This window comes from Ornithodoros turicata, chromosome 1 (assembly GCF_037126465.1).
Source record: "Ornithodoros turicata isolate Travis chromosome 1, ASM3712646v1, whole genome shotgun sequence".
Taxonomy (NCBI): Eukaryota; Metazoa; Arthropoda; class Arachnida; order Ixodida; family Argasidae; genus Ornithodoros; species Ornithodoros turicata.
The window spans coordinates 101,576,476-101,586,979 of NC_088201.1; positions in this window are offsets into that span (position 1 = coordinate 101,576,476).

The following is a 10,504-nucleotide window of genomic DNA, read 5'->3' on the forward strand; positions in this document are numbered from 1 at the left end:
AACTTTCTTTTAAGTAGCTGACAACAGTCATGGGGCCATGTACACTTTATCCATGCGCTCATGCTACAGTTATGGCAGAACCACATCTCCATTTTGATGTTGCATGTACCAGCTGACTACTATTATAATTGTCAATACCATCGATTGATGAGTCTATAGCCTATGTGTTGTCTTCATCTGGAAGGTGCTGTATGCAGTAATTACAGTTGATATAATTTTCAACTTTAAGTGCGGTGCAATGTGAGCAAGGGAGCTTCAAAGTTTCTTACACATTGTCCTTTATTCCTGTGCAATTCAGCTCTATTGCAGTACGACACCTCAGATATATTAGTGGAGTCAGCACGTGGAACTTAGCAGGGATATTTTTCCTTGTGCGCCATTGCTCACTTATGTTCTCATGTGAGCTCGGCAACTAACTGAGCAGGATGTCGAGAGTGCACGCTTCTATAAAAAAAAAAGTTATCCTTGTGGAACTACGTAATAGCCTTTCTTGTCTGAATATAAACAAAACGCTCACGAATACACAGTTGTTGTGATGAATGAGTCCATAACAGATATATTTTTAAAAAGGATCCTCTGAATATCTGTGCTTATACATTGGAGAAAAGCGCTCAGTGATTGGTCATAGTTATGTACATGCAATAGTTAACCTCGAAAAGTAATGATGCATCTAAAAGGTTTGCAGCCTCCTTTAGCACACTGCTGTAGTAGTGTCTTTTGCAGAAGCAGCCCTACAAAAGCAGATCTACTGTTACCAGACAATAAATCAAAACAGAAGTAAGCTGCTGCCTTTTCGAATGTTTTCTAATGTAGCAGTAATAACACGATACCTGAAGAACTGTTTTTCATTGGTCTCTTCTGCTGTGGCATGCTGAAATAAGTAAAGGACGTATTTCAGTTTCATCTTTGCTTGCATGTGAAGCCAGGGAAAATGGGGACCTCGTTCACTTTTGCTCCGGTATTTTCATAATCTGGGAACGCAAAATCTCCTCAAATTTCGTGTCCAGTGTAGTGCAACAACATGCAATATCTCTATGCCTCGATAGTATCCACACAACAGCCGCAAGACGCTAATGCACTTCATGATCAGTCCATTTGCACCTTTAAATGTCGCTGGAGATTAGACACGCTGCGAAGAGATGATAAATACTGGGATGGTTGATAAACATGCCAGTGGAGAACGCCCCTCGATTTCTCCATCGGGGCTCGCAATAACCATTTAGCATGTTATTGCTCTTACTGTACAATGACGGGAGTGCTTACAGTGTGTATCACAGGAGATGACACTCATAATAAGCGCCAGCACTACTTATATATATATATATATATATATTTTAAGATGCACATTGACGTTCGGCCATCCGCACGCTCTCTCGGTCCATTGTATTGGTATCTGGATTTTGTCCAGTGGCATATGTCGATGTCACTCTCTCTGACCACACTTTGACGGTGTTTTTCACGTTTACCATGCAAGAGTTCGCAATAACGCCTTCTAAAAACAACTGCTGCATTTCGTGCCCCCCGGTCAAGCGTTACATCGCCTTTCTTTACTAACCGTGCACCTAGAGCGACCACTTTACGATAGTTTGTTCAACACACACGTTCACAGTTGCAACGTAGTTATACCGACGTTAAAGAAGGGGCACTAAACTGATGGTCGTACTTTGTCTAAAAAACTACACAGAGTGAAAGCAGAGGTTTCACTCTACCTAAATATGCGGAAGACTTTGTGTAGCTCATGCGCTTTAACTATTGAAAAATGGCAGATCAAAGAGCGAACTCAGTGCAACTCTCCCCTTCGTCTAATGCGTCAGCAAACGTCACTCGGCTACAGCAAACGGGACAGACTCATCCCCGAATGACATTTTGCGTCGTCAACCAATCTTGGACTCCCACAAGGTCAGCCGCGGGGGAGAACCCGCCGAACCTGTTTGCTGTCGCATTGTTGCGGCTCCGTTGGTGCGGAGGGGTTTCTCTTCAAAGAATAAGTGCGGCTTATAAAGAAATCTCATTTCTATTAGTGAAGGCGGCCGGAGAAGATGTACAAATACTACGTTGTGGAAGGACATTCCTCGTGAATGTAGTGTAGTGGCTCTCAAAAAAACACTTATTCAAAAATGCAGCAACATAATTGGTGGCCCGCACGAAACGTCAGAATGATGTGGCTCCTATTGTTGTGAGAACTTGAAGGGCGGAGCAAGTTCAAGAAATAGTGCGCAACGCGTTCTGTGATTACTGCGCTTCTATGTCGTTGTCGACCTTCACAATTTAAGAAAATATGTTTCAGAGTTAAATGGACATATTCCTACTGGTGTGTTCATTGCTCTTATATCGGTTTAGTGTCCCTTTAAACCAGCCCCTCCCCTTGTTGAAAATACGTCCCATTCAAATACATGGGGCTTAAACCACCAGTTTAAGGAGCTTGGGTGGATGATCGAAATGGAATATTGGAAGCAAATATTCGTCCTATTGCGAGAAAATCCGTCTCCAGGGCGCTTCTAGTAACTATATCAATCGACCGGCCTCGGTGGCTCAGTCGGTACCGTGTTCGCCTTCTGATCCCGAGATCGCGGGTTCGACCCCTGCCGAGGACGCCAGCAACTTGGTGGCAGGGTACAAGTTGCTTAGACACGCCGTCTTCCGCGAGGGACGTTAAATGCGGGGTTCCGTGTGGGGAGCTTTGATCGCACGTTAAAGAACCTTCAGGTGGGCAAAAGCAATCCACAGACCGACCACTGTTGCGTCGCTCATGATCTCAGTTGTCTCGCGACGTAAACACCCAATTATTATTATTATTAACTATATCAATCAAAACTTACCCAATATTTCATCAGAAACTCTTCGTGAGCCGGATTAGGCCTACCGGTCACCACCGCTTCTGGCAGACTCTGGCGAAATGCGCATGCGCCGTGCAGGAAGTTCGCTATGTGCGGTGCCATAGGCTTCACAGTAGCAGGTGGTGGAGCATGGTGTGGTGATCCAGGATTGATGAACGAAAATCTCACGTGATCGATTTAAACCCGACTTCACTAAACCAATGGTTTAAAGGGACTCTGACCAGAAACTGTGGGAGCTCTTTCGTACTTGCAGTCGATAAAGCACCCAGCAAGGACTGCGAAAATTCATCGAAACGTGCGAAAATTCATCCATTAAAACCCCACGATTTCATTAAACTCGAATTTTAAACATTCAACTTCATCTGAGTGCAGCACGCCTAGCGTCAAACCGAGAAAACATACGTTTATATAGAATATCCACCCCGGCCCACCATCAAGATGACGTCAACACGAGGGCCACTGGCAACACCCCCAATTGGCTCAAACGCGTCACGTGGTCGCGCAATACCTGTCAATTTCCTTCATGCCTCAAAAAGAAAAATATATCGTGCATTTATCACCTTCAATATAGTTTTAGGATTTTCTTTTAAATCTGTGCACGGCGTTCCATATGCTTCCGTATCCGGCCAGCTGTAATAGATGCCGTATGCCGAGCTTGCGAACTGCAAACTTGTGTGACTCCCGGCTCATCCTGCTTTGTTCGGGTCATTGAGTTGGTGTTGGAGTTGGTCGCCATATTCTGAACGTTTCACTTATCGTTGCGGTGTACTGTTCTTGATCTGCTGCGAAGCAACGAACCGCAACGGCAGTCACTCGCCTCAGCGAAATTCTGTCTGCTGCATCTCAAAGCAGCATCGGGACCTGATGATACCTTCACCTGAACCTTCAACAAAAGAAACCAAGTGTGCTCTTGTGTAGTCCTGACGGAAAAGTAATTTCAACAAGGTTAGCACATTTATTTTTCAGTTCCAATTCTACGCACTGAAAGCCATGCAAGTGCAGTCGATCATTCTCGTAGCTGTTATGTAACGCGTATGCTTTCTTACGTATCCCACAGAACCCTCCGCTTTTTCAACCCAGTTATCTTTATGTAATCCTTCTGATGGCTTCTTACTAGGCTATGCCGCTCTGAAGCATTCAGATGACGAAGCGTCGTGGTTGCTGCACCTCTGCTTTCGTAAGATGAAACAGTCTTTCCACTCTGTGCTTGCTGGCTCTGTATAGAGTCTGGCAAATCCGGCAGACTTGGACTGCCTTTTTCAAGAAAGTTTGAAATGTAAGTATGTGTATATTGGTTTCACATATCCACCACATATTGAGTGTGTGTATGATTGTACTTTATATGCTACAGCATATCAGCGTACATTATTATTGAACACCTAGTGTGGCAAACTCGGCATCAGTCACACAATGCCAACAATTGTTTCTGCCTTTTCTTCAATTGCTTATTTTTATCATATGTTTTTGTCTATATCTCAATTTACCAACCAACGAAGTATATTATTTTAGTATAATCGCCTGACTTTTAACTAGTCAGTTTTTCCATGGTTTTGGCGCACAACAGCACGAGTTGCTTATGCGCCATCAAATTGAATCATCATCATCATCATCATCTTCAACTGCCATTATTCAATTCAAGTGCCAGGTCTCAGCTGGATACAATGATATGGCGAGATATATTTTTTTGCTTTCATCCTAAAATTGCTCATTTCAGAAGAATAGTCACCGTGAAGTTTGTTTTCGTTTTCGGAAACATTAAGAGGACTAAAACCAAACACTTTTCTTTCAGAGCATCCCTTATGCACCTGCATTTCAATTCCAGTCTGTATTACAAGAATGACAGACAACTCAACGGCGATGAACATCTGAAAATGAAAGAACTGGAACGAAGATGCGTTAATCTGTGTGAAAGGTGCTTTGTATGTGTCTGACATAGGTCTCAAGCTAATTCCTGTCTTCAGAAGAGGTGACAACTATGCTCCTTCTATCTACTAACCAGCTGCACTTTTTAGGGTTCCCTGTAAACTAATGGAGCACATCATGTACTACCACGTTGTCAACCAAGTTGAGTCTATCAATTTCTTTTTTTAAGTTCGAGCATGGCTTTAGAAAAGGGTATTCAGGCAAACAAAACTAACGTAGTGGAATTCGTTCACAGCATTTCAAACTGTCTTGATTTCTGGGTCCACGTAGATGTAGTATTTTTTTTTATTTTGTAGGGGCTTTTGACACTGTGCTTTATGCTCACGTGTTGGCCAAACTAGCCTAATTAAAATTTGATCCTGCTACCATTAACTGGATATGCAGTTTCTCAACTAACCGCAACCGTGGCAACAATTCGTGAGGAGAACCTATCATATCGCCACCATGCAGCATTTGTCATGTTACAATCACATCACATTTTAATCTAGTCAAAAGCAAGGTCTTTTGGTGATCCGTCTTGTATAATTACGTGCCCCTCCGTTATGTAACACCACACTGGGTTCTTCAACCTGACAGATAAATAAATATATTGCCAAGCAAATTGTTTACAAGGCTCGTTATTCCATTTCACCACACTACCACAAGCAATTGTTAGAGTAGTCGCCCAGGGTATGAAGCTCGCCACTAATCATCATTCAAACAAAGTTCATAATGTAAAATTCTTTACTGAGAACACCGGCTTAGCACAACAATTGAAAACAAAGAGAGTAAACGTTTCGTTGCCTATCCAGCTGGCATCATCGCTGCAACAGAGAACAATCAAGAACAACATCAAAGGAGTCAAATCTGTGGTGTGCATTCCTTCCATCCAAGGTGTTTCATACCCCATTTGGACGGCACTGTGCCCATCAGGCATTAAGACTGCGCATATCAAGCTGAGCGCATAGAATGTGACGCAACCAATCCCAAAATTCGCGGTCACCCCCCCCCCCCCCGCCGGCGCACTCCGTCACTATACTCAGCCGCTATGCGGGAAGCTGCCTTACAGGATGTTAATTCAATGGGAGACAGCGTTTATGCCAATTAACAGCAAAACAGAATAAATTTTTAAAGATGTCATCGCCTAGTAGAGAAGAACACCATGTAAGGAACCCCTGGAGACATGAAAGGCACCAGCAGAATGTAAGCCTAGTGCACCCTGGCCAAATGAATTTTAATGCATTGCGCCTATGGGGATTCCGTCGATTTTTGCACATCGCCCATGTTTAGACTACGATTTTTCGACAAAGGCAGTCAAATTCTGCAAATGTCATCGCCTATTTTGGTTCAGTACGTCCTCCAGGCCACATACCAACCACGGCACGATGTGTGAGTGTTCATCCTGATGCACCCAGGGCCTTCAAAGTAGCGACTCAGACAGGGTTCCCCTCCTAGGCGCTCGACGGACTAAGTCCCAGTATTATCGTAATACGGATGCGCTGAGACTGTACGGCCGGTCTGAAGGAGTTCGAAACGAGAACGGTCATCTTTTCCAGAACTCGAAGTGGCTGACAGAACAGACAACTTTATTTTCAGTGAGTAATATACAAATGATACCGTTTTGTATTTTATATCGCTTTTATATTAAACTATACAACTTGATAAAACTGTCCATTTCGAGTGCCGTTTTGGAAGTGATTTTGTCAAACGCGACCTTTCAGGGTGCAACAGGGGAACAAGATACGGGGTTCAAACCCCGTGATCTTACTTTCACATATACATATTACGAAATTAGCTTAGGACATCTTTAATATTATTTTTATATCAAATGAGATTAAGCCCAAAAGTTGACGAAATTGGCCACTTGGCCATTTCGAGTGCCGTTTTGGAAGCGATTTTGTCAAACCCGACCTCTCAGGGTGCAACAGGGGAACAAGATACGGGGTTCAAACCCCGTGATCTTACTTTCACATATACATATTACGAAATTAGCTTAGGACATCTTTAATATTATTTTTATATCAAATGATATTAAGCCCCGAAGTTGACGAAATTGGCCATTTGGCCATTTCGAGTGCCGTTTTGGAAGCGATTTTGTCAAACCCGACCTCTCAGGGTGCAACAGGGGAACAAGATACGGGGTTCAAACCCCATGATCTTACTTTCACATATACATATTACAAAAGTAGCTTAGGACATCTTTAATATTATTTTTATATCAAATGATATTAAGCCCCGAATTTGACGAAATTCGCCACTTGGCCATTTCGAGTGCCGTTTTGGAAGCGATTTTGTCAAACCCGACCTCTCAGGGTGCAACAGGGGAACAAGATACGGGGTTCAAACCCCATGATCTTACTTTCACATATACATATTACAAAAGTAGCTTAGGACATCTTTAATATTATTTTTATATCAAATGATATTAAGCCCCGAAGTTGACGAAATTCGCCACTTGGCCATTTCGAGTGCCGTTTTGGAAGCGATTTTGTCAAACCCGACCTCTCAGGGTGCAACAGGGGAACAAGATACGGGGTTCAAACCCCGTGATCTTACTTTCACATATACATATTACGAAATTAGCTTGGGACATCTTTAATATTATTTTTATGTCAAATGATATTAAGCCCCGAAGTTGACGAAATTGGCCATTTGGCCATTTCGAGTGCCGTTTTGGAAGCGATTTTGTCAAACCCGACCTCTCAGGGTGCAACAGGGGAACAAGATACGGGGTTCAAACCCCATGATCTTACTTTCACATATACATATTACAAAATTAGCTTAGGACATCTTTAATATTATTTTTATATCAAATGATATTAAGCCCCGAAGTTGACGAAATTCGCCACTTGGCCATTTCGAGTGCCGTTTTGGAAGCGATTTTGTCAAACCCGACCTCTCAGGGTGCAACAGGGGAACAAGATACGGGGTTCAAACCCCATGATCTTACTTTCACATATACATATTACAAAAGTAGCTTAGGACATCTTTAATATTATTTTTATATCAAATGATATTAAGCCCCGAAGTTGACGAAATTCGCCACTTGGCCATTTCGAGTGCCGTTTTGGAAGCGATTTTGTCAAACCCGACCTCTCAGGGTGCAACAGGGGAACAAGATACGGGGTTCAAACCCCGTGATCTTACTTTCACATATACATATTACGAAATTAGCTTGGGACATCTTTAATATTATTTTTATGTCAAATGATATTAAGCCCCGAAGTTGACGAAATTGGCCATTTGGCCATTTCGAGTGCCGTTTTGGAAGCGATTTTGTCAAACCCGACCTCTCAGGGTGCAACAGGGGAACAAGATACGGGGTTCAAACCCCATGATCTTACTTTCACATATACATATTACAAAATTAGCTTAGGACATCTTTAATATTATTTTTATATCAAATGATATTAAGCCCCGAAGTTGACGAAATTCGCCACTTGGCCATTTCGAGTGCCGTTTTGGAAGCGATTTTGTCAAACCCGACCTCTCAGGGTGCAACAGGGGAACAAGATACGGGGTTCAAACCCTGTGATCTTACTTTCACATATACATATTACGAAATTAGCTTAGGACATCTTTAATATTATTTTTATATCAAATGATATTAAGCCCCGAAGTTGACGAAATTCGCCACTTGGCCATTTCGAGTGCCGTTTTGGAAGCGATTTTGTCAAACCCGACCTCTCAGGGTGCAACAGGGGAACAAGATACGGGGTTCACACCCCATGATCTTGCTTTCACATATACATATTACAAAATTAGCTTAGGACATCTTTAATATTATTTTTATATCAAATGATATTAAGCCCCGAATTTGACGAAATTCGCCACTTGGCCATTTCGAGTGCCGTTTTGGAAGCGATTTTGTCAAACCCGACCTCTCAGGGTGCAACAGGGGAACAAGATACGGGGTTCAAACCCCGTGATCTTACTTTCACATATACATATTACGAAATTAGCTTGGGACATCTTTAATATTATTTTTATGTCAAATGATATTAAGCCCCGAAGTTGACGAAAATGGCCATTTGGCCATTTCGAGTGCCGTTTTGGAAGCGATTTTGTCAAACCCGACCTCTCAGGGTGCAACAGGGGAACAAGATACGGGGTTCAAACCCCGTGATCTTACTTTCACATATACATATTACGAAATTAGCTTAGGACATCTTTAATATTATTTTTATATCAAATGAGATTAAGCCCAAAAGTTGACGAAATTGGCCACTTGGCCATTTCGAGTGCCGTTTTGGAAGCGATTTTGTCAAACCCGACCTCTCAGGGTGCAACAGGGGAACAAGATACGGGGTTCAAACCCCGTGATCTTACTTTCACATATACATATTACGAAATTAGCTTAGGACATCTTTAATATTATTTTTATATCAAATGATATTAAGCCCCGAAGTTGACGAAATTGGCCATTTGGCCATTTCGAGTGCCGTTTTGGAAGCGATTTTGTCAAACCCGACCTCTCAGGGTGCAACAGGGGAACAAGATACGGGGTTCAAACCCCATGATCTTACTTTCACATATACATATTACAAAAGTAGCTTAGGACATCTTTAATATTATTTTTATATCAAATGATATTAAGCCCCGAATTTGACGAAATTCGCCACTTGGCCATTTCGAGTGCCGTTTTGGAAGCGATTTTGTCAAACCCGACCTCTCAGGGTGCAACAGGGGAACAAGATACGGGGTTCAAACCCCGTGATCTTACTTTCACATATACATATTACGAAATTAGCTTAGGACATCTTTAATATTATTTTTATATCAAATGAGATTAAGCCCAAAAGTTGACGAAATTGGCCACTTGGCCATTTCGAGTGCCGTTTTGGAAGTGATTTTGTCAAACCCGACCTCTCAGGGTGCAACAGGGGAACAAGATACGGGGTTCAAACCCCGTGATCTTACTTTCACATATACATATTACGAAATTAGCTTAGGACATCTTTAATATTATTTTTATATCAAATGATATTAAGCCCTGAAGTTGACGAAATTGGCCATTTGGCCATTTCGAGTGCCGTTTTGGAAGCGATTTTGTCAAACCCGACCTCTCAGGGTGCAACAGGGGAACAAGATACGGGGTTCAAACCCCATGATCTTACTTTCACATATACATATTACAAAAGTAGCTTAGGACATCTTTAATATTATTTTTATATCAAATGATATTAAGCCCCGAAGTTGACGAAATTCGCCACTTGGCCATTTCGAGTGCCGTTTTGGAAGCGATTTTGTCAAACCCGACCTCTCAGGGTGCAACAGGGGAACAAGATACGGGGTTCAAACCCCGTGATCTTACTTTCACATATACATATTACGAAATTAGCTTGGGACATCTTTAATATTATTTTTATGTCAAATGATATTAAGCCCCGAAGTTGACGAAATTGGCCATTTGGCCATTTCGAGTGCCGTTTTGGAAGCGATTTTGTCAAACCCGACCTCTCAGGGTGCAACAGGGGAACAAGATACGGGGTTCAAACCCCATGATCTTACTTTCACATATACATATTACAAAATTAGCTTAGGACATCTTTAATATTATTTTTATATCAAATGATATTAAGCCCCGAAGTTGACGAAATTCGCCACTTGGCCATTTCGAGTGCCGTTTTGGAAGCGATTTTGTCAAACCCGACCTCTCAGGGTGCAACAGGGGAACAAGATACGGGGTTCAAACCCTGTGATCTTACTTTCACATATACATATTACGAAATTAGCTTAGGACATCTTTAATATTATTTTTATAT